Genomic DNA, 25,044 nt, shown 5'->3' on the forward strand with positions numbered 1-25,044 from the left:
TGGAAGCTCGCATTCCTCCAAATAACATGAAGCAACTCACCTGATTCTTCTACCCTTTTGACCTGTTTATATGTGACTTCTTGTCAGGTGACATGTCATCACTAGAGCCCAGATTTCTTTAGGATCGCTTCTGTAAACTTCTTCAGGAACCTGGTGCATTTCCCTGGCTTAATAATAATAATAAAATAAAAATGCTAGCCAGCACATGCAGAATGCCCACTTAGTGCTCTCCACTGTTCTAAGTCTTTACATAAAGGAACCTACGCACTGTACATGCTGTTTTTGTTTTTTTTTTTTTTTTTTTTTTGGTACCAGGGATTGAACCCAGGGCACTTAACCACTGAGCCACATCCCCAGTTCTTTTTATTTTTTATTTTGAGACAGGGTCTCACTAAGGTGCTTAGGGCCTTGCTAAGTAGTTAGGGCCGGCCTTGAACTTATGATCCTCTTGCCTCAGCCTCCTGAGTCACTGGGATTTCAGGTGTGCACCACCATGCCCAGTTGTACACTCTTGATCCTAGAACCATTTTCTTCTGTCAAAACCAAAGGTTGAATGTTTTCTCTGAAAAGTTGGTTTTGATATATAATGGGGTTGGGGAGGGTGGGGGGTGAGAGAAGAATGGAGGAACTTTAGATTACATAGAGAGAAATGGGAGGGGGAGAGGATGGGGCTATGAAAGATGGTGGAATGAGACAGACATCATTACCCTATGTACATGTTTGATTACACAAATGGTATGAATCTACATTGTGTACAACCATAGAAATGAAAAGTTGTACCCCATTTATAGACAATGAATCAAAGTGCAGTCTGAAAAAAACAAAAAAAAAAAAAACCAAGAATGCTGCTTATCATGGAGCTAGGAAAGATAAGGTAAGTGAATCAGTATTTTCACTATGTGTCAGGAGATCACTTTCTGCCCTTTAATCACTAAATTCTCACTCTAGTCCTGTGTTATGTCAGTAAATGATTCTTGTTCATTATTATTTTTTAATCTTCCATCTTTTTTATTGGTGCATTATAATTATATAGAATGGTGAGATTCATTATGTCATATTTGAATAAACAGATAATGTAATTTTATCAGTCTCATTCCCCAGTATCATCTCTTTCTCTTCATTCCTTTCTCCACCTGATCCACTCTACTGATTGCCTTTCTATTATTTTTATTATTATTGTCTTAATTAGTGCATTATACTTTTAAATATATGTAAATGGGATTCATTGTGGTATTTCTGTACATGGGCATAGCATAATTTGCTAGATTTCATTCCCCATCTCTTTCCCATGTCCTCCCCTCCTTCCTCCCTTTCAATCCCCTTCCTCTATTCTAATGCATGCTTCTTTACAGATGAGGAAACTGAAGTTTTCAGAGTCCTGAGATGCCTCACAGCTAACAGATGAGGGTTTGTCCACCTGCCTGTCAGGTCTATATGGTATGTCTTCATTGCACCCTGCAGCTCATAGCTCCACCAGCTCAAACCCAGGACACAGCCTCCTTCCACACACCAGTTTGCCTTGCTTCTCCCGGGTGAGAAACAAAGTCTGACTCAGACACCTCCTTAGCTACTGATTTGTTATGGGAACCATGGGAATTCTGTGCCCTAGTGTTGGCACAGTTCAAATGTGTTCCCAGGGCCGATGGCAAGAGGATGCATCACTGGAGGAGGGCCACTCCTCTGGGGCTCAGGGCCACTCCCCTGATGCAGGGCTTGAGAAGTAGACCTCTCCTTGAGAAACACGGCACTGGTGCTGATGTGGAGGGATGCCGCCTGCTCATGCCTGTCCAATGTCTGGCTTGGGCCATGAGGCTGAAGTTCCAATCTGCATAGTCTGGCAACCGAGGGGCCAACCAGGCTCTCCTGAAGGCCTATCCTTCAGGGTTCTTTGCTTAGGACTTTATAATAAAAGGCTTAAACAAAAGAACCTGCACTGTGAAATGAAGCTGGTCCACTTTACTAAAATGCTACCCAACACAGTAAGCCAGCAGGGAGGTCTGTCTCCCTGCCAGTCTGGGGTTTCAGGAACCCCTCTCTCCAGAATTTTCAGGGACGTAGAAACCCAGGAGCTGTTCTTTAGAGCACAGGCTGGCATGATTTTTCTGCAAAAGACTAGATAGTAAATATTTTCAGTTTTGCAGGCCAGAGAGTCTTTGTCATAAGTTCTGCCATGCCAAATTAGCACAAAAGTTATCAAAGACAATCTATAAACCAATGGGAGTGGTAAACACAGTAAGTAAATCATTCCTGAAGTTTTTTCCTTCAACTATTGAAATTGGTAGAAACCCGTCTTAGTTTATGGAGCCTCACCAACATCTAGGCAGGCTGGATCTGGTTCATGAGCCACAGTTGGCTGTTCTCTGCCCTAGAGCTGCTCTGTCCCCATTGGTGGACACAGTGTCCATCTTAAAAATGGCTTAAAAATGGCTGACTTGAGTTGAGAGGCACTGTGTGTAATGCTCACAGGATTTCAAAGACGGTGTTAAAAAAAAAAACAAACCTGTGAAATATCTCAATATCGTGTTGTATGGATTACACGTGGAATAGATAATACAGTAGCTAACTCAAAATGATATGAGCTAACAATTTTTCCACTTTATGATGGTGAGATGTATTCATTGGTAAACCCAGCTTTGTGTTATGAATTAGTCTTTTCCAGGGCTGGTGCTGTGTGGTCCATTCCTCTTTGGTGATGCTGGGTAGCAGCAGAGAGCCATGGTTCCTGCTTAGCCATGTGACCACAAGGCTGTGATCACACCTGACACTCCAATGTCCTGGGCAGCTGAGTTGGGGTGTTCAGCAGGTTAGGTGCACTGGACACATTTTCAACTTACGGTATTTTCAACTTATCATGGGATTTTTGTGTTGTAACTCAATTGTATATCATCTCTACTTTGGATATTTTGGGTTAAAATATATTAAAGTGTGTTTCGCATATTTCTTTTTATTTTTCAAATGGGGCTGCTGAAGGATTTAAAATGACATGGGACTTACCCTGTTTCTATTGCATTGTATTGGGCCAGCTCTTCTCTGGGTAGTGGACACTCACCTTCATTGCTCACTATTTCCATCAGGTTGGATCTGCCTGGGTGCTGGGCAGAGGTACTCTGGGGGAGAGGGTCTCAGCTTCTCTGTGGTAATTGCTCTGAGTCTAAACATTAGGCAGGAATGTTGGCAACTGTATCCTTGGATCTCTGGTATTGTTCCTATTTGCTTCTACTAGTCTCTGTAAAATAATGGGTCTTAAGAAGTTAACCTTTTTCTAATAAAAAAAGTTGCCATTTTTGAAGTGCCTATGAGAAGCTGTCTGCTGGCATAGCTCTCTTATACATTGCTATATTTTGATCTTCACAACCACCCTGGGAGATATTCTTAGCTCCATTTCCAGATGCAGAACACGGTCAAAGAGGTGGAATCCCTTTCCCTGAATTATGTAATTGGAAGCAGAGTTGGTCTCAAAGTCCAGTCTTTCTGTCTCCCCAGAATGTTTTCCCCCCTGGTTCCATATCACTAACATGCTGGTGGAAGCAGGGCCTTCCTTAAAGAATCTCCTCTCCCTCCAGTACAGACAGGTCTCAGGGATCACCTAGAGCACCTGGCTGCAGGGGATGGGGACTGGAGTGTGAAACTCACTTCCGTATCCTGGGCATTGCCTGCTGCCTGCCATGTGTAGCAGTGGGGAAAGGAAGGCTGCTAATTGTCCCACACACATTTCTGGTGCAGGGGTAGCAGGATTGTTTTAATGTTAGAGATGGCCCAAGGGCCCGCTTCATGTATGCAACTCCATCCTGCCCCAGGGCCTTTGCACCTGCTGATCTTTACATGTCTACTTCCTACTTGCCATTAAAACCTCAGATCAAGTGTCACCTCATCAGAAAGAACTTCCCTGACTATCCCAACTAGCCACCCTATTTCCATCCTTTGTGGAACTGTTCACTCACAGAAACCATCTTGCTTCTTTGTGCATAGGTTTATACTGTGTCGCTAGATGCCTTGCCCCATAATGCAGTGCCAGCAGGACTTTTACCTTCCTTGTCTTGTTCTTCCCTGTACCTAATGTGCTAGTGAGGGAGTAGGGGGGCACTTCCCCACACCGAGGCCTCCTTACTGCCTTGCCTCTCTCCCTGACACAGGCCCTCAGCGTTGGCTTATCTCAGAGCAGGGGTCCTCAAATCTCCCAGAATAGAGAACACTGATTGCTGGGGCCCTGCCTGAGTTTCTGTTTCAGTGGATCCTTGATGGGCCTGAACATGCAGACTTCTAACAAGTCCTCAGGTGAGACTGAGGCCACTGTTCTGGGGACCACCCTTGGAGAGGGAAGAGCAGGGTCCACCAGGTGAGCTGGGCTGGAGTGCCCTTCCACTTTTGCTACAGATTATTTACTGGAGTTGCTGCTCAACTTGACGCAACAAATACTCTGCTCTTAACCATGGATTGGTGCTCCTAGGGGCCTTCTCATCTGTAAATCTTTTTCTATACTACATCTCTGAGGTGGTGGGCAGCAAGAGATCTGTCCACCGGAAAACAATAGCATATCAACAACAAAAAATATTTACCGAAGGGAAAGGAAACAGGGTGTGGGATAGGGATAGAAGTTAGATTTCTCTGAATCTATTTTTTTGGGGGGCGGGGGATAGATTTGTCTTGGATCCATGCAAATATCTAAAATTTTAAATCTCAATTAAACAATTTTTTAAAAGAAAAAGGCAGTTCCTAAAAATTGAGGAGCAGTTTGTTTCAACAAAATGAAACAAATGAGCTTAATGGGTAGGTGGCACAATTTCAAACAGGGGAATTACATAAATGGTTTTTTAAATACAGCAATTTGATTTAACATCCATAATGGGGATATACCTCAAAACAAAATTAAATGTAAAATAAAATCTTAGATTGTTTGCAGAAATCTAGGTAGGTAGACAGATAAAACAAATTAACAGGCATGTTAATGTCATTAGAGTGAAAGATTTTTTTTTTTCCCTTTTGGTGTTAGAGAAAGGAAATGCAAATTATAACATCAAAATGTTTAAATAAAGCCTTGTGTCCCTTACTGGAATATTAATGTCAACTTGTAATTACTTTCTGTTAAAAAGAGAAGTATGTTCTCTTATAAAAGGAAAATGTTTTCTGTAACAGAATAGCAATCCACAATGCTTGAACCTACATTTTTGTCTCTAATCACTATTCTTGTTAAAAAAACAGAAAATACAAAAGAAAAGTCTGGAAAACCTTATCATACCAGAAAGGCAGTAGCTATCAAAACCTTCCCAGGACCTTATTAAAAAAGCTAAGGTGCTGACTTGAAGAGTCTTCCACTAGGGGAAGATGTTGATCAGTAACAATAAAAATGGCAAAGAATAAAAAGAAAATTAAATAGGTTTCAACCCATGAGTTCATAATGACACTGAGAAAAGAAAACTCAACAAAATAGCAGCTCACACAGTGCTCTGTGGTCCTTTGGCAGAGAGAGGGAGCAGGTTCATTCTTCTTTTTCGAAATTTTTTTTTTTTTTTTGGTATCAGAGTTTGAACCCAGTGGTGCTTAAAGAGTGAGGCACATTTCTAGTCCTTTTTAATATTTTATTTAGGGACAGTGTCTTGCTGAATTGCTTTAGGACCTTGCTAAATTTCTGAGGCTGGCTTTGAACTTGCAATCCTTTTGCCTCAGCCTACCAAGCCACTATTACAGGTATGCACCACCAAGCCTGGCACAGGTTCATTCTTCTGAGAAGTGGGATGAGGTGGGAGACTTGGCCTGACCCTCCCGTATAAACTGTATTGAATAGTCCAACACACCAAGTGATAGACAAAAGTTTCCCTAATAAATAAAAAAGGAGTTGTAGAACTAGAATATTATAATTTTTCAACCCCCAACCCCAATGAAACCATGGCTCAAGACAGTGATGGTCAATGGCTGCCTGTGAAAACACACAGGATACACTCTTGCTAGAACAATAAACCTCAATCAGAACAAGTTTCTAAGCCTGGATTTAACCACCAGATTACAAGAAGAATGGGTATAGAGAAAAACTGTTAAATGACACCACCTGGGAGCAATCAGCTAAATTCGGGAAAACTGGAAAACCCAGTGGCAAACTCTAAAGGACAAGAGGCCAATTTCTCTAACAAAGAAATTATTGAAAACAAGGCAGGTGGGAGCTATTGATTAAAAGATGCCAGAAGGATGCTGACCCTCTGCATCCGGATCCCAGCAAACAGTTATAAGTCAACTAGGGAACGATGTGCACTGCTTGGGGATTTGATTATATTAAGGAATTACTGCTGCTTTTTAGGTGTGATAGTAGCATTAAGTTGAAAAAAAGGCTTTAGTACTTAGAGAACTTACACTAACATTTATAAATGAAATACTATGCAACCTGGGATTTACTTCAAAGTGATATGATGTATGAGGAAATGGGTTGAGGCATAGAATCACGATTTTTGAAGTTGAGTCATCATTATACCACCTTCTGAACTTTTGTATTAACTTTATTTGAAATGCCCCATTACTTTACAAAAATGGAAAATTCCCTGAGTTGAAGATGATGGAAAGAGGATTAGAAGGAGCTGACAAGGAGGTGGGAGAGCTCCCAGGAAGGAGACGCAGCCAGAGTCAGAGAACTTGGGCGGGGCTGAGACTGGGCGAGATCTGGGACTGTCCCTCTAGCCATGTGGCAGAGGAGGTGGCACCTGGGCCTGCCTGGCCAGTCCCTCAGACTCCAGTCTGTCTGGTAACCTCACTTAGGGTTATTTGATATAAAGTGGCTTCGGGGAAGCCAACATCTCTACCAATATTGGCAAGTACATGAAACAAGAGAAATAATTAAACGTCCAACCTGAGAGTTTGGTTTCCTAAGGCAGCCCTTACAAATTAAAAAATTAAAATAGGAGAACATGGTTAGGGTGGATTATTATATAACCAAGTAAAAATCGATTTCACACAGTAATATAAAACCATGTCTATACATGTAAAAAATGCAAAATGCACTTAAATATAAAAATCTCTCAAGTACTTAAATTGCCAAATATTAGATAAAGAAAAGTACCTAAAACTAAGAGGTACCACTTTGTAATGTATTTTCATTTAGTTGACTTGCAGCAGGGTGAAGAGAAACTGGTCCTACTATTGACAAGACACTTTCTTTTCTCCCACCCCACGTAGCTCCCTGGTTTTTCCTGCTGGAGCCATGCAAAGGTGAGTGGCTAATCCCACCTATGACGCAAAGGTCCCTGGAAAGGAGGTGCGGTGTCTCCGGGCTATAAATACCCTAGTGCAGGTGGCATGTTTCCAAAGAGCCCTGAGCTGTCTACTTTCTCTGAAGAGCTGGTCAAGGGTCACTCACCAGGGGCCAGTGCTGGTGATTGTGCAAGAGCTAAGAACTGCTTCTTGGAGACTTGCAGGTCCAAGGGTTCCTGTGGTCATTGTCTTTGCTTTAGAAGGCACCTTGGCCCCGGAGGGAGGCAGGGCTGATGACGTCTGTGGACAGGCAGCCTGATGCATTTATCTTTCCCATCAGGGTTGCTCGGCTTCCGGTGGTGATGTGGGGATGTGAAGTCTGCCCCACCCCCACATACCGTGGCTCCACCAGAGGAGGTTCCTCCTCATTCTCTCATCCCAGTCAGAGCAGAGTGGGAAGCAGATACCCACAGCGGGACTCAGCCTGGCTCAGGCACTGTGTGAGGTCAGGCAGAGGCAGACTGTGGGCCCACAGGGCAAGTGGCTATGCAGGTCACCATTTCCCTTCTGGAATTGATATTTGGTATTCAGCTCCAAACTCTCCAAAACTATCTCTGCTTCCAGAACCTTCCAGAGGCTTCCAGAGGTTTCCAGAGGTCAGCATTCAGGAAGGTGTGAGACTTTCAAGTGAGGTACAGGGCCGGTTGGTCTGCAGAGGGCTTCCTCTCACTCTTCCTCAGGAATGCCCCACAACCCTGTCACCCTCCACACTGCAGCAAGGGACCAGGATCTTGGAGTTACATGGGGAGTCCAGTGGATAACAGTACTTGTCCAGATCTTGGGGACCCAACTCCTAGGCTAGCATGCTCTCAATCTTTGCCCTTTCCTGACCTTCCCAGCACTTGCTTTTGCTTTGTATAACTCTGGCTCTCAGCTCTGATGCTGCCTAGCATGACCCTGGTTTTTTTAAAAAATTGGATTGATTAGTAGTAGTTAGAAATTGAGAGATTTTTGTGGGGACAGTTGTATCTCTGGCTCTTTGTAATGGGAGGTTGGGCCCCTCTGGGTGGCATTCCCATGAAGGGGCAGGGGCGAGAGTTGAGTAGGTTTGTCCCTGTTACTGGCTCCTTGCTACTTTCCCTCACATACAGACCCCCTTGGCAGGAAGGCTTTTGCTTCTGCAGTTTGGGTCTGGGCGGAGCATGGCTTGGGCTGTGTAGGAGACATCTTGTTGGATCACAATAAAGACAGTCTGCCTCACCATATCACCTTGACTCAGCTGAACTGTCAGGACCCCATAACATGGAGCTCCATCACTCTCCTCAAATCTGCCTAAGGACATCCCCCAACCCTCAGAGAGATGGGTGCCACATTGAGTTGAGTTGAATTAAGCCTCAGGAGGACATAAAACAGGAAACAAGGAAGTGTTCTGTTCACATTAATACGAAATAACTCTTCTCTTCAGAAACGTTTACCTGCTGTGAGCAGATAAATCTTCATGAAATATGAAATCCACCCAAATTTATTAAAACCGCCTGCATAGTAGTGGGAACTCAAACTGAGAGCCCTCCGTAAGAGCCTCATTATTATTATGGCATTATTTATTTATATCCTACCGTAAGACAGACATGATGTAATCCAGTAATTAAGATTGTTATGATTGAATATTTATTAAGCACCTACAATAAGCCAGCCACTGATCCACATAAAATGAGTCTATACCCTTAAGAGCTCCCATCTCACTGCCACGGGGAGCTCCGTGCCTCTATAGGGGAGCAGGGGGGAGTTTAATGGATTTTTCCTTCCCTGAGCAAGCTTGAGAAATGAAGCTGATCAGAAATTGGGCCTGGTTTAGTTTCACAGTTCAATTGGAATGAAATGAAAACTATCCATCGCTAGCTTAGAAGAGACATAGGCATGTGAAGGGGCTGTTACCAAAAGTGGCTGTGGATGAGGATCAAGGCTTTCCAGAATCCAGAAGTGGGGTGGGCAAAGGTCTCTACTAAAAATTCACCTCATAGGCTGAGATGGAGCTGCTCTTTTGTACCTCTCCTGAGTAGCCCACTCTGTCGCAAGCCAGCATTTGTTGGGTCCCTACCACTCCAGGAACCGGGGCTGCAGAGGGGAACCAGACACAGCCTAAGACCTGCCAAAATCAGCTCCCAGCACCAGGCCCAAAGTGATCTCTTTCCAGTACTACCTCCTTCTCCAGTTGCTCCGAGTTATTCTGTGAGTTCTGTGTGCTCTCTTCTTCCCTGGCTCTCTCTTCTTATGTTCTTGCTTCTTCCCCCTCCCTGGGCCACTTCTCCTGAAAAGGACCTGCTAGGTGAGCTCCTCAGGCCATGGCCTGCACCCTGCTCCCTCTGCCTCTGTGTGGCCCAGGGCCTGGGGACTGTTTGTAGAGTGAAAAGGATATGAATGAATGAGGAAGTCAAGGAAGGAAGGAAGAATGACTAAGGAGTGTGTGGCATTGACAGAGAAGTGCTGTGGTCTCTCATAGAAGTAGCCCACTCTGACAATCGTCCTTTGCTTACAGTTGTCCTCTAGCAGATGAGTTCTGCATTTGGGGAGAGAGTAGAATGTTCCTTGGGTACGCCATTGCCTTTGGAAGGAGATGTTTTGAAAACTGGTACAAACATGCTGTGCTTTCCTTGGCATTAGCCCTGACTCAAACATTTGGTTCAGATAAAATTCACTTAATCATGAAATGGACCCTAATCATTTCCACAGATGTCAAGGAATTTTTTTAATATTGTGATTTTCTTTTTAAGTTGCATTAAGGTATGTGTAACATAAAATTTATATCTTAACCATTCTTTAGTGCACAATCCAGGTACATCCACATTGTTGTGAAACCAATCTTCAGAACTTCATTATCTTGCAAAACTGAACTCTGTACCCATTAAACAGTAACCACCACTGATCTTTGTCCCACCAGCTCCTGGCTACTATCATCCTCCCTTCTATCTCTACAAATTTGACTCCTCTAGGCACATCATATAAGTGGAATCATGCAGAATTTGTCTCTTGTAACTGGCTTATTTCACTTTGTGCAATGTTTTCAAGGTTTGTTCATGCCATAGCATGCATTAGAGTTTCTTTCCTTTTTTAAGGCAAGGTATTGTATGTTTCTGCTATAGTTTGTTTTTCCATTCATCTTTGATGGGTCACCTTCGGTGACAGAAAGTAATACTGCCATAAACATCTGAGAGCTTGCTTTCTTTTTTTCCCACCTTTTTATTAGTGCATTTATAGTTGCACATAATGATGGAATTTGTTTTTACATATTCGTACATACACACAATGTAACAATATAATTTGATCAATATCACTCCCCAGCTCTCCCTCCTTTCCCCCCCACTTCCCACCCCTATGTCCCTTTCCTCTATTGATCTCCCTTTGATTTCTTGAGGTCCATCCCCACCTTTGTTTTCCTTTTTCTTCTCCAGCTTTTGCACATGAGAGAAAACATACACCCTTGACCTTCTGAGATTGACTTATTTCACTTTACAAATGTTCTCTATTTCTATCCATATTCCTGCAAATGCCATAATTTCATTTTTCTTTTTGGCTGAATAAAACTCCATTGTGTACATATAACACATTTTCTTTATCTATTTGTCCATTGATGGGCACCTAGGCTGGTTCCATAATTTGGCCGTAATTTGAATTGTGCTGCTATAAACATGGGTATGCATGTACCTATCACTGTACTAAGATGACTTTAATTCTTCAGGGTAAAAACTGAGGAGTGGTATAGCTGGGGCATATGGTGGATCCATGCCTAGTCTTTGGAGGAGCCTCCATACTGATTTCCATAGTGTTTGTCTAATTTGCATATCACCAACAGTGTGAAAGTGTTCCTTTTCCTCCACATCCACCCAAGAATTTATTATTTGTATTTTTGGTGACTGCCATTCTGACTGGTGTGAGATGAAATCTCAGTGCAGTTTTGATTTTGAGTGCCTTCTTTCTTTATATATATATGTATGTGTATATATACACACACACACACACACACACACACACACACACACACACACCTCCAGCAGTGTAATTGCTAGATCATGGTAATTGTATGTTCAACTTTTTGAGTAACTGCCAAATTGTTTTCCATAGCAGCTGCATCGTTTTACAGTCCCACCAATAGTTCGCGAGAGTTCCAGTTTTCTCCATTCCTGCCAACGCTCGTTATTTTCCACTTTTTAGTTTTTTTTTGAGAGTAGCCATCCTAATGTGTGTGAGGTAAGACCTCATTGTGATTTTGATTTTCATTTCCCTAATGTTAGTGATATTGAGCATCTTTTCAAAAATAATTTCTAAAGAAGCATCCACACGGAACAATTTGTTTCATTTAAAGTGAGAATCCTCACACTCCAGCTTAGAGCTGTTTAGAAATGCAGATTCTCAGGCTCTCCAAGATCAGAGACGCTGCAAGTGCATCCAAAAAGTTCTATTTTGACAAACTCTGCAGAGGATTCTCCTACAATCACTGGTTGCAACAAAGCATCTTTAGCCCTTATGTTGCATTGGTGGGGAAACTGAGGCCTAGAAGAACAGCACAAGCTGCCCAGAGTCAGACAGTGAGCAAGGATCCAGACTCAGGATCCAGAACCCTCATGAACTCCTTTCCCAGTGAATGCAGGGGTAGGTAAAAATAAGGACCTGGAGCTGAGGGTGTTCAGGAGTCTTAGCCCTGATTCCAACTTCACTGCAAGGGATGTAGAGAGCCAATGGGAGCAATGAGATAGATGCCAAACAGAGAGGACTTTCACCAAGTTAGAGTAAATTTGGGCAATAGTCACATGAATAATGGTTACTTCTCACCCCAAACAAAAATTCCACCCTTTGGGGTCTAGAATTTTCCATTAGGTTGAAGAGGTAGAACTCTTTAAGAAAAAGGATTGCATAACTAGGCGAGTCAGACATAGATCTGATGTCACCAGCACCGAGGGCATCCAGGAGAACAACGTCCATGAGAAAACTGGACTGCCAGTGACCATAGTTTTAATTTGGAGCAACATAAAAACACTAAACCCAGGCCACACCCTTGAGAACTATTTTAATAGCTTTTGCTGTCGAAATGCCGGGTCAGCCCAGAGCGGAAAGGAAACCTCCAGAGTGGCTGGGCTTGAAAGACAGCAAGACTTAAAGCAGAGCAGTGACCTCAGGGAGTGTGTTCTACCTCCTCTGAGGAATGCTGGCCGCCCCCCACACCCCACCAACCCGATGATAGCAGACCAGCCAGTCAGAGGCAAGAGAATTCTCTCATCTGGCTTCAAATTTCATCTTGGCCTTTTACTAGCTGTGTGGGTGTGGGCAAGCTCTTTACTCAAGCTCTGCCTTGGTTGTCTCATCTATAGAGTGGGTATAATTCTTTTGACCTGGCATTAAAATTTTTTTTGATTTCTTCTTTTTAGTTATACATGAGAGCAGAGTATATTTTACATATTTATACAGACATGGAATATATTTTATTCTAAGTAGGATCCAAGTCTTGTGGTTGTACATGATGTGGACATTCTCTGTGGTGTATCCATATATGTACACAGGAAAGTTATATGAGAATCATCCCACTGTCTTTCTGATTCCTGTCCCCCTCCTTTCCCTTCTTCCCCTCCTTTATAAAAAAAATTTATTTACTCTTTTTAGTTGTACATGACAGTATATTTTAACATATTATATATGCATGGAGCACAACTTCCCACTCTTGTGACTGAACATGATGTGCAGCTACCCTGGTCACGTATTCATATGAGAACGTGGTGAAGTTATGTCCGATTCATCCCGCAGTCTTTCCTATTCCCATTCCCTCTCCCTTCCCTTCATTCCCCTTTGTCTAACCCACTGACCTGGCCTTTTTGAGTGGATTAAAGACAATGTATGTTAAACCCTTAGTTCCCTACTTAATCTGAGGTAGCACTTAGTAGACAGCAGTTCAGACCATACTATCTGTGGTCCTTGAAGAAGGCTTCCTTTTGTAGAGCCTGCCATTTTGGATCTAAGCAGATAGTCTTAGCAACAGGAAGTGGTCCCAGGGAGCTTCTTTGCTTCCAATAAGTGCACTGGGCTAAGTCATCACCACCTTTCAAGTTTCACCTCCCCAGAAAGTCCCAGATCATCCATTGTTTGATCTATTTTAAATCCAGTACTTTCTGCCTTCATTTTTCTAGGACCATTTTTTATCAATTCAGACTTAAGCTTCATATTTCTCTCTCTCTCTCTAACAACTGTCCACGTGCATTTACACTTTTGGGGTGGTGGGAATGTGTACAGATGTGTGTGTGCACCTGTGAATGTGTGAGTGTGTGAGATTGTGTATGTGCATGTGCGTGGCTGAGAGTAGGTGTGGGTACATGTGTGACTGAGGATGTGTGTCTACATGACTCAAAGTGTGTATGTGTGTAGCATGTCCTTGGCTCTGTGTGTGTGTGTGTGTGTGTGTGCGCATGTGTGTTGTATAGACAGGTTTGTGACTCAGACTTTGCATTGTCATCTCAGCAAAAAGACAAGAAGTTGATTTATGCTTTCGGGGGGCTAATTTTCTAAGGCTTATTCCCTGAATTCTTTGTAGGTGTCATGACAGAAATGTCTCATATTTTTTGAAGTGCTTTGATATTGAGGTCCTTTTATATTGAAGGATCATAGGATAGAACAGCATCAGGTTCAGCTAGGTCATCCCATTTTGTCATTCTATTCCTGGGAAAGCTGAGACCCCCAGAGGAAAAGGCTTGCTCTCAGGTTACCTGGTGAAAGGAAGGCAAGCCCCAATCCTGGCCTTTCTCCTCTGTAGCACTGTTGGGTGGGACTGGCCCTTAGGATGTCTTCTAAAAGACCAAAAGTGGGTGGACATTGACTCTTTCCTGTGGAGAGATGTATCACTGTTCCAAAAGCCCATTTCTTAATTTAAAGCTCCAGAGTGCTGACAACAGGCCTATGGTCACACTGGCTCACCCAGCCAATGTTCCTGAGCCCCTCTGATACTGGGCACCATGGCCCCTGAGATGTGGAGGCACAGGCTGGGACCCCACCCAGGCATAACATTCTGCCCCCTGCTGGTGAATGGCTGATCTGCAGATCAGATTGTTCCCATACCGGGACTCCCAGGACTGCCCTGAGGCAAAGCCAGTCTCTCTGGGGTTGCAGCAGCAGGAGACAGAGACGGTCTGCTGAGGGGCTTCCTGTGGAAGCTGGTTTGAATTGGGGGATTTCAGGAAGATTGGGGTGTTGAGAAAGCATTGAAATGGTCTCCCCTACTTAAGAGAATATGTGTAGACAGGCAAATGAGGTCACAAACTTAAGGTGGTGAGGAATTCTGGGTGCTAAAATAAAACCATGTATCAAAAAGCTTAAGTGTGGTATATATATACAATGGAATATTACTCAGCCATAAAGAATGATAAAATTATGGCATTTGCAGGCAAATGGATGAAATTGGAGAATATCATGCTAAGTGAGATAAGCCAATCTCAAAAAACCAAAGGACGAATAATCTCGCTGATAAGTGGATGATGACACATAATGGGGGGTGGGAGGGGTTAGTGTTAGAGTTAGAGTTAGGGTTAGGGAGGGGGGCAAGAATGGAGGAAGGAAGGACTGTATAGAGGGAAAAGAGGGGTGGGAGGGGTGGGGGGAAGGGAAAAAATAACAGAATGAATCAAATAACAATACCCTATGTAAATTTATGATTACACAAATGGTATGCCTTTATACCATGTACAAACAGAGAAACAACATGTATCCCATTTGTTTACAATAAATAAATAAATAAATAAATAAAAAATAAAAATGAAGAGGATTATGAAAAAAAATAAAAGGAATATGAAATAGAAAAAAAAAAAAAAAGCTTAAGTGTTGAAGCCACCCAGGTTTTTACTCTGGGACAAGTTGTCCCCTGCTCCCTGCCCTCCCTTTCTCCCTGTCTCCCACCTTCCCTTTCTTCTTTCATCCCAAATAAAATACATTTTTCTCACTATAGACAATTTGAAGATGGGGAGAAAGTGGGAGAAAAACCCCACCCTGGGATGTTGGTGATGGGGAGACTAGGCATATGTGGGGACGGGGGGTACCTGAGGAAAACTCTGTATTTCTGCTCTATTTTTCTGTGAATCTGAAACTACTTTAAAAAACAAGTTCTATGCATAAAAAAATAAATAAAAACTCTACCCACAGTCCCAAGTGCCATTTGAATGCCAATTCACACATTCATTTATATTTTACTTATTTTTTCTACCCCTCCACATAGTGATGGTTGTACCATTTAGATAATTTAATAACATTCTTTTGTCACTAAACCTTACAACAAAAGAATTTCCATGTTACCATGGATTCGTCTGAAATACTATTTAAAAAAATTTTATTTGTTCTAATTAGTTGTACATGACAGTAGAATGCATTTTGACACATCATGTATACATGGAGTGTAACTTCTCATTCTTATGGTTGTACATGATGTAGAATCACTTTGGTCATGTAGTCATAGATGCACATAGGGTAATAATGTCCAACTCATTCTACATTCTTCCTACTGCCATGTGCCCTCTCCTTGATTCACTCCCCTCTGCCTTGTCCACAGTACCTCTATTTTCTCCTAACCCCTTCCTCACACCATTATTGTGAATTAGCATCCACAAATCAGAGAAAACATTCAGCCTTTGGTTTTTTGGGATTGGCTTATTTTGCTTAGCATGATATTCTACAGATCCATCTGTTTACCTGCAAATGTCATAATTTCCTTCTTCTTTAAGGCTGACTAGTATTCCAATGTGTATATATACCACATTTTCTTTATCCATTCATCTGTTGAAGGGCGTCTAGGTTGTTTCCATAGTTTGGCTATTGTGAATTGAGCTGCTATTAACATTGATGTAGTTGCATCACTGCAGAATGCTGATTTGAAGTTGAAGCACTATTTTTAATGGCTTCATATACCATACTATGGGATTTTGAGGCTATTTGGATCTTTATAAAATGCCATGATGAAGATATTTATAAGTAAGGCTTATTTTTAGATAGGCAGACTTATTGCCTTAACAAATATTTGCAGATGAGAGATAAGTGAGCCAGAGTAATACACCTTGTTAAGCTCTCCATGCATACACACTGCCAAATTGCTTCCCATCACACCATCACTGAGTGCACCTGCTTGTTTCATTGTATATTTGGCAGCACTGGGTGTTTTCATTTTATGAGTCCTTGCTGCTATGAGCTGCAGGAAAAGGAGCCTCATGTATGCAGACACCTTCCTGGTTATGCCAGAGGCCAGGGGTAGAGTGCCAAGCAGGGTGCTGTAGCAGGTTCACAGCAAGCAGTTTGGAGCAGGGGGCTTTTTAGTCACTCCCAGGGAAGGAAACCTTCCTGAGTTCCTAGTTGCTGATGGTGAAGCCAGTGGGATCAAGCCAGGGCAAACGCAGGTTCCAATCTTCTCTTGGAAGGCAGCTCCTAGGTCTTAGGGGCATCAGGGCGAAATGCAGGGTGCTGGCTAGGGTAGAACCCCAAGTTTGAGTCTCCTCTCTGCTATGCTCTGGGGTAAGAGGTCATCTCCTGGGTCTCTGTCTTAGTATACTGTGAACCTAAAATGCTCCCAAGCAGAGCTATTTTGGGAAGTATAAAGACGACACACCCCCAGGTGGACATCACTGCAGGCTAGTTCCCTTTTTTTCCTTTGCTTTGCTGTCAAAGTCCTCAGCAGCCAGGTCACAGCCTGAGACTCAGCTGATGCAGCCCAGATTGAAGACCCCTGTCAGAGCAGGAAAGGAGGACACAATTGACGCCGGGTGGCAAATCCTGCTTGCCCCAGAGCAACTCGGGCTATCTCCACTCAAGTTGTGCCTGGCTCATCCTGCACGCAGGTGAGGCCAGCTACTCAGTGCTTTCCAGGGTGAGCATCCGGTGGCGAGCCGTCCATCACTCCTGCTCCTTGTCTTTGGGATGAGATCATGAGATGCAGCTGATAATTGCTCAGGAAAATAAAGCCTCCTTTTTAATCAGGTGCTAAAAGTGCTTTCAGCAGTCTCATGCGGGGCTGCTGACAGGAGCAGTCTCAGGCCAATTTTGTGACACTTCAAAGAGCAGAGGTAAGATTACTTCTGGAAAGTGAGCTCTCCTGCCCTCAGCCTTGATTTTTTTGGACCATTGAGCACAGGTCAACCCCAGAGATGGGAAATATTGATGTGTCTGCAACATATATATTGCTGAGATCCCAGGCAAAGACCTCAGGCAAATCCCCATCTCAGAAAACTTTGTCTGTTGAATGAGGATAAATTGAGAAACACCTACCTGGAAAGATTAGGAAGATTAAAGGAAGGGGAGGAAGAGTCATGGCATGTATTGTGCTGCATACTTTATATCTTCCGTTTCATTTGGTCTTTCAAAAACTCTAAGTGGTGGGAGCATCCTTGTCCAGGACTTGAATCCATCCTGTTGATCAGTCTAGGTTCCCTTTCCAAAGAAGAACCCAATGCACACAGACTCCCTCATTGTAATCACCAGAGATGCAGAAGGAAAACCAGTTTCGTGACCCACATCCACCACATTGCCTAACCCCCTTGTGCTGAAATTCCTTCTGTGGCAAACAGAGCCCATGGCTTTAGCTTCTACCTCCTAACGGGGTTGCTATGCTGGCTGTTTCTCCCAGGCCAAAAGTACTTGGCAAATCATAACGCCTCCCTAGAACTGGAAACAAAATGTGTTTGGAAAGTGGACACTTCCCTGGAGCAGCTAAGTGGAGGTGCAGAGCCAGGGTGGAGTGGGTGGGTGGGGGTCCTCTCCACCACTTCTCTCTGTCCCCCAGTGCTGTGTTTCTGTCTCCAGTTGATAGCATCTTAGGTCAAGCATGTGCTAAATATAGCCACCCTCCCAGCTGGGCTGTCATCGGGCTGTCAGCAGCACTGTCCCAGGTTTTCAGACTTAGTGGTAGGCTTTGACTTGACAGCCAAGGTCAGTTATGGGGTGGGGAGTTTGTTTTCAGGAGGAGTCCCACCTCCTTTCCATTCCAATTTTAGGCTCAGGAACAGACCCCACAGAGCAGGCTGGAAGTCAGGTGGGGAATAGGGTGGGAAGAAGAGAGAGCTGGTCTTGGAGACCCACCATGATGGTATGGCTGAGTCTTAAAGATCAGTGTCCATCTCCTAGGCCCCAGTGACCTCAGGCAACAGCACTAACCATTGGGATCTGAAGGACCCATTGGTAGGGCTGTCTCATCTTCTGCAACTGTGGGAATATGGGCAGTCACCAATTCTCCTTGAACCACTAGTAGCCTCCTGTGCGAGAAGGAATAGTAACATTCATGCTTGCCACTCCAGTGAATCAGACTGAGCCAGGGTGTGCCAACTCTGGATGAAGTGCAGATCCTCGTGCTGGTGGCATTTGCGTGTACTGAGTCAGCCAAGTGGCATGTACTTCTTGAACTCTCCATCGGTCCTGCCATGCAGACATTCAGTCCAGCCTAGCCAAAATGTCCCAAGATCCCTATGGTCTGGGAGCTCAAGGCTCAGAAAGATGATGAGCTCAAGTGTGCTTGGCCAGTGAGCAACAGAGAAGGGCTTACAGCTGCATTTTATAGAACCAAAGTCTCCTTCCTACCTGCCCTTCATTCTTCTTCCTCCCAAAGTGTTATGGTTTGGATGTGAGGTGTCCTCCAAAGGCTTACATGTGAGACAATGCAGGAAATTGCAGAGGAGAAATGATTGGGTTGTGAGAGTCTTAGCGCAATCAATGAATTAATCTCTGGTGGGATTAATTGAAGTAGTAGGGTGTGGCTGGAGGAGGTGGGAATTGGGGCATGGCTATGGGGTACACATTTGGTATCCAGAGAGTTGAGTCTCTGTCTGCTTACTGATTATGCACTCTGCCACACTCTTCTGCCTTGATGTTCTGCCTCACCTTGAGCCCTGAGGAATAGAGCTTGTTGTCTATGGATTGAGACCTCTGAAACTGTGAGCCCTCAAACTCTTCCTCCACTGTAATTGTGCTGGTTGGGTCCTTTTAGTCACAGCAGTGAAAAGCTAATTAGAACACTAAGTGACAATCATGTTGTATTCTCTGGTTTATTGGTCTGAGCGTTCTTGAAACCTGTTGAGGCTGGAGATACACAGCTGGATCCCGAGGGCAGAGAGAAGGGGGCTCAGTGGGGGCTTTCCCTGATGGAGGAGTTTGGGAGATCCAGGGCTACTTACTGTACTGCCCTATCTAGAAACTTCAGGCATGTTCCTCTATGTCAAGGGCACCCTTGGATTTGTACAGCCCACAGCTTGTGTAGCTGAAGTGGTGGTCACCTTGGCCCTCAGAGATGCATCTTGCATGTATACAAACTTTTTCACTTCTCAGAGTCCCAGTGGCTCCCAGGTTAGTTTCAGAGACTGAAATGAGCTTAGTCAAAGTGATTTATTTTTATTAGCATCTATTCCCTCTGAGCAGTGGTACAATGCAGTATAATTAGTTTTTGCATGGATTTGAATCATTCATTTGTTTTAAAAGCATTTTCTTTTGTAACAAACATGGGCCAAACAATGGGGATACAACAGTGAATAAGTCAGACAGGGTCTCTGGTTTTATGGAACTTAAATTTGGGGAATGGGATGGAGGATTCAAGAGAGAGCAGGGAGCAAATAGGGCCAGGTGATCTGGAGCCTCGAAGGTCAAGTCATGTAATTTTTATTTTATCCAGTGCTACAAAATGTTAGTGGTGAGTTTAATCAAGGTCTGACAGGATCTGCTGTATTTAAGACAAACAAACAAGCAAAAAACCCCAAACCTGTCTCTGCTCAATGGAAAATGGAATATAGTAGTTTGAGAGTTCCAGGTGACAGCCACCAGGGCTGCTAGGTGGACACCTATTGCAGAGGTGTGGTGAGAAAGAAGGTAGCTCAGAGACACAGGAAGAGGAGAGTAGGGACTACTCAGAAAAGACGGTCCCCCCCCCCCCATATTTTGCAAATTCTTCTTAGTGAGTGTCATCACCTGTTGATGGTCTGCATGTGAGGGGTGAGGAAGGGAGGACCCAAATGGGTGTCCTGATGTTGGTCCCTTACTATCTGCATGGAATGTCGGGATGTCACTCACGGTCTTGGTTAGATTCCAGGTGTCTACTGGGCAGTGGGCTGCACATTCCATAGCCAAGATGCAATGACTATGTCTCTGCCAGGCATGGCCCTGAGTGTATATGACCATGAATTGACTTATTTTAATGATCACAGCACTCCTAGAAGAAGCTACTATTGTTACCCAAGTAGTTTGCTTAAGGTCACTTGGTTAGTAGTCCAGGCATCCTGGCTCCTTCAGAAAATTGGTCTCAGCAGTAGCGATTGTCCTCTCCTCAGGCTATTAGCTCTGGTCACCAAAGGGAACTTAGCTCATGCCTGTTGCTAAGGGATTAAGTCCACATTTAGGAGTTTAATGCCTACTTCCCCTCAAACACAGGTTTGCAATTTCCCTTGGGGGTTTGCTGAAAGCTAAATTAACTGTCCCAATTATCTGTCCCTTAAATAGGAGATCGGTCTCATTGTGGAGAAGGTGTGAGGTGGCAGAGAGGCTTGGCACTGTCCAAGGAGCTAGGCCCCTCTGTTGAGGGGACCCACAGAAAGAGCTGGAGCCCCTGACCCTGGATACTCCAGGGGCACTTATGAGTTCATTTGGAAGTTTTTCTAGGATAGGAAGGTCATCACTCAGTGTCCTTACCTATGCAGTTTGCATCTCATTTGCTAAGAAGCAGAGAGGGTTTGTGAGGGCAGCTGACACTGGTGATGACCATACCAGTCAATATCATGAGAGGCCAGGAGGAGAGAGGTGCTCAAGGAGAAGATCACAAGTCTAGAATAAGCTCGGGGCCCCTTTTGTCTAAATTTGAATCTCTGCCCTGGTGTATTTTTTTCATGAAAGATCTGTGGTCATAAAGGCCTCTTGTCCAAAATACAGTGGGACACGGTAGCTCAGAACCTGTGATGAACTGTCCCACATGTGCATGTGCATGTGCGTGCTGAGCATGCATGTGGAAGTGTGTGCGGCTCTCCTTGAGGACTGTGGGAGTCAGAGTAAGGAGAGTGGCATTTGGGGGCATCTTTGGCAGAGAGGTGGTGGTGCAGCCAGGGATCCAGGTAAGGGAGGAGGAGGGAATTTCCTCAGGGTCGACTGAGAGCTGAGTGCTTTGCACCTGGGTATTAAATACCATAATCTCTGTCTTCCAGAACTTTCAGCTGAAACAGGTTCCAGCTTACACCAGCGCTCAATGGCAGGACTAGCTGTGCACCCAGCTCCCCGGCTGTGCCCCTTGCTCTTACCCCCATCTGCTCCCACATGGCCATCCATTGTGTTAATTAAGTGCTTCAACAGCGTTTGAAGGCTGGGTTTTGTGCTTGAATATATTGCCACATTAATAACTTCAGAACATTTCAGGCAGTGTCGAAATAGTAAATTAGGATGCGACGGGCCATATATTCAGTGCAGGGAGCCGAAGTACCATTTTATTACATGTGCCATGGAATTAAAGGCTTAATTTTCTTTTAAAAGATGGCGATGCATCATTTCCTGCAGCCAGGTAAAAACAGTTAGCAGAAATGATTTATCCTTCATTCCATTTAAAAATAGGAATCTGGAATCCCAGGATCTTGCTCTCTGTTATTTATTTCTGCCTGGAGGGCACTTGAGACTTTTACTAACCATCTGACTTGAAGGACACAGCCAGGCCCTGGGTGTGGCCAGGAAGGAGGAGGGTGTGGTGGTAGCCATAGTCACTGGCTGTCTGCAGGTTAGAGGCTGGCATGGGCTCTGAGGGCAGGCTGTTGGTCTCCCAGGCTTGGGCCCAAGCTGGCTCTGTTGTCAGACAAGTGCCCCATGGACCCCCACACTCACCTGCAAAATGGAATAACAGCAAGACCTTCTTGTGATAACACTTTAAAGATCTCTAGAGATTATAGATGGAAAGAAAAGTGGGCCTCCAGCCATGCTGGCACAATCATGTGACATTTTCAAGAAGACATAATTTTGAGAACAGCTCCATTATTTCTGATAATAAAAGTAATATACTCTTGAGAACACTTTGAAAAAATAGAGAAATAGTAACTAAGAAGATAGAGAACATTGCATCATATCGCCCGGATGAACAGTGTTTTTTTTTTTTTTTTTTTTCCTTTCTTGGTATATATTTTAAAAAATAGGCACATGCGTATTTATTATATGGTATTCTGGTATCATATTTTCCCATTTGATAGTACATGAACATTTGTCTAATCATTAGCTGTTGTCCACATACTCCCTTGCATGGCTGCATGCTATTTCTTTGTACAAATGTGCACATAATATATTTCAATTTCCTGTGATTGGATCTATATATTTTTTCTTTTATAAAGACTTCAAAATGCTTCCCTACAACTGTAACTGGTAGATATGAACCCATTTGTATGTCTCTGTATTAGTGTACTGTCTCATATAAGAAATTTCCAAAAAATGGGTAACTTAAAACATAAGAGTTTACATTTCACAAGAGTCTGAAATTGAGCTGTCATCATGCCATGTTCCCTCTGAAGGCTGAGCCTCAAGGGAAGAATCCGTTCTAGCCTCTTCCAGCTTCTGGTGGTTTTAAGCATTCTTTGTCTTGTGGCTACATTACTTGATCTCTGCCTCTGTCTCCACGTGGACTTCTCTCTGTGTGTCCTTTTCCTTTGTGTTGTTACTGGGGATAGGACCTACTTGGATAATTTTGATGTCCTCATTTCAAGATTCTTAATTTAATCATGTCTGCAAAAATCCTTCCTCCAAATAAGCTTACATTCCCAGGTTCCAGAGACTAGTATGTGGATGCATCTTTTGGGAGCCATGATTTGGTCCATTGCTGTTGGAAAAGTGGGATACTTTGGTCAACCTCACAAGGATTTAGGTGTGAAATCTAATTTGGGCATATTTCTCTGATCATCTTTTTTGTTCTGTCAATATTTTTGGACCAACACACTCTTTGTTGAAGTGTGACTGGTTCTCTGCTGCCTGTCCTTTCTAGGTCTTATTGCCCTTGGAGGCTGGCCCTGCAGACCTCATTCTTAGATCTGTCCCTCTCAATAGGGGTGGGCCTCCACCCACCTGGCTGCAGTCTCCCCATCCTCCTGGGAGCACCCTGGTTTTAGCCTCAGTTCTGATGGGACACTGATGCTCAGAGCATGGCAGGTATGAACCCTTCTGAAATTCCTGCTGTTCTGATTGACCCCCCACCCTGTGAGATGCCTCAGCTATCAACATCATCACGTGGATCCAGACTATCTACCCCAGCCTGGCCCCACCCACTTCTGGTTTCTCTCCTATCCCAAGGAGAACCTGAGTAGGGCTGCCCGGGCTTTTCACTGTGGTCCATGTGATACAATCCTCCTCCCCCGAGTCTCCTCCCCAGGCATTTGGCTCCCTGTGTGACTGAGAGATTCAGAGAGGGTCAGGAAGATGGCAATGCAGCTGAGAACTTCATTTCCAAGAGTGATGTTGCTCTGTCCACTGCCCTGCTGATTGATATGATTAACTCAGAAAAGAAATTGCTAGATTTCCTAGTGAGGGAAGTGTGAGGTCTGGCCAGCTGACTCGTCCACATTTCCTACAGCGGATCTGGAGGTTCATCCTTGCCACCCTCCTGGGTTATTCTCAACTCACTTAGGTTTGTGGTTGTCCACACCTATAACCATATCTAGGTTCAGATCCCACCTCTACCCATTACTGGTAGGGCCTCTGTAAGTCAGGAATATGAAGGCCGGTAGAAGACATGGATTGCAGGATTGCATGGATTGCAGGCCAATGAGCTGGGGAGAGTGGCAACATTTCAAGTCACCTGAGCTAAGTGCCCTGTCCACATCTTGTCCAGCTTGTCTGAGTGCCTTGCATACTCTGGTCCTGGGCATAGTTGGACAAGAAAGAATCCCATACACAGGCTACCTCACTCTGCCACTCTTGTAGGCTCCTCTTCCACTGCTTCTGCCCTGGCAGCCTGGCAGGACTGTGGCTGCAGATGGCCTGGGAGTAGCTTTCCTAAGAGCATCCCAAGGAGCAGATGGAGACTAAGCTAAAGGTGGAAGCCATCACACTTGTGGGTGGGAAACTCTGCAGTCAGCTAGCCATGAAGCAGAAGGTCTCTTTCCAGGCCAGACACCTGGAAGAGCCAGCTTCTCCTTTCTGCCCTCCTCTTAACCCACTGTGGATTTGTGTCTGTGTGTGTTAGAGTGTGTACACATGTGTGAGTTTGTGTGGGGCTGCATGTGAGTGAATGTAATTGCCCGAGTGTGGCTGAGAGCCCTTTCCTACTCAGGAAAGGTGTCATGTTAACTGAGCACCTACTACACAACAGGTGCCATGCTGGGTGACCAAGGGTCAGCCATAGTCACCGTGTGACTCAGAGATGATAATGTCCATTTGAAAGATGAAGAAACTGAGAGGAAAAGTGAACTGTCCAAGGCCACGTGAGAAGCTTGGAGCAGCACTCTGGCTCCTTAAGGCGGTGGCTGGTCCTTTCCACAGGTGGTCCCTATCATGTGCACATTTTTTAAAAAAATATTTTTTAGTTATCAATGGACCTTTATTTTATTTATTTATATGCAGGGCTGAGAATTGAACCCAGTGCCTCACACATGCTAGGCAAGTGCTCTACCACTGAGCCACGACCCTAGACCTCATATGCACATTTTGCATCTTCTTCAACATGAACTCAACCTGAAGAGGGTCGTAACCTGACTCTGCAGGAATGACAAGGCATGAGGAGTGAGTGATAAAGGTGCAGGTGATAAAGGTGAGTGATAAAGGTTCAGAATTCAGGTCCCCTGACTGTGCCCAGCAGAGCCCAAGTCTGGAGTCATGGGGGGAGCTGCAGATGCTTGGGTCACACAATCCCACATGATCTGCATCCCCTGC

At 44.2% G+C, this 25,044-nt stretch overlaps 1 long non-coding RNA gene across 2 annotated transcripts in view; it reads left to right on the forward strand.

Moving 5' to 3' along the window:
- LOC306660492 overlaps nucleotides 1–25,044 on the forward strand; it is a 38,927-nt gene that overhangs the window by 992 nt on the left and 12,891 nt on the right. Inside the window, exons 2-3 of one of the 2 annotated variants that reach the window (XR_013763648.1) lie at nucleotides 1,353–1,437; nucleotides 7,159–7,191. This is a non-coding gene — a long non-coding RNA (uncharacterized lncRNA). The remainder of the gene's footprint in view (nucleotides 1–1,352; nucleotides 1,438–7,158; nucleotides 7,192–25,044) is intronic. The other variant, XR_013763649.1, reaches the window with a different exon arrangement.

This window comes from Sciurus vulgaris, assembly GCF_902686455.1.
Source record: "Sciurus vulgaris genome assembly, chromosome: 4".
NCBI lineage: Eukaryota > Metazoa > Chordata > Mammalia > Rodentia > Sciuridae > Sciurus > Sciurus vulgaris.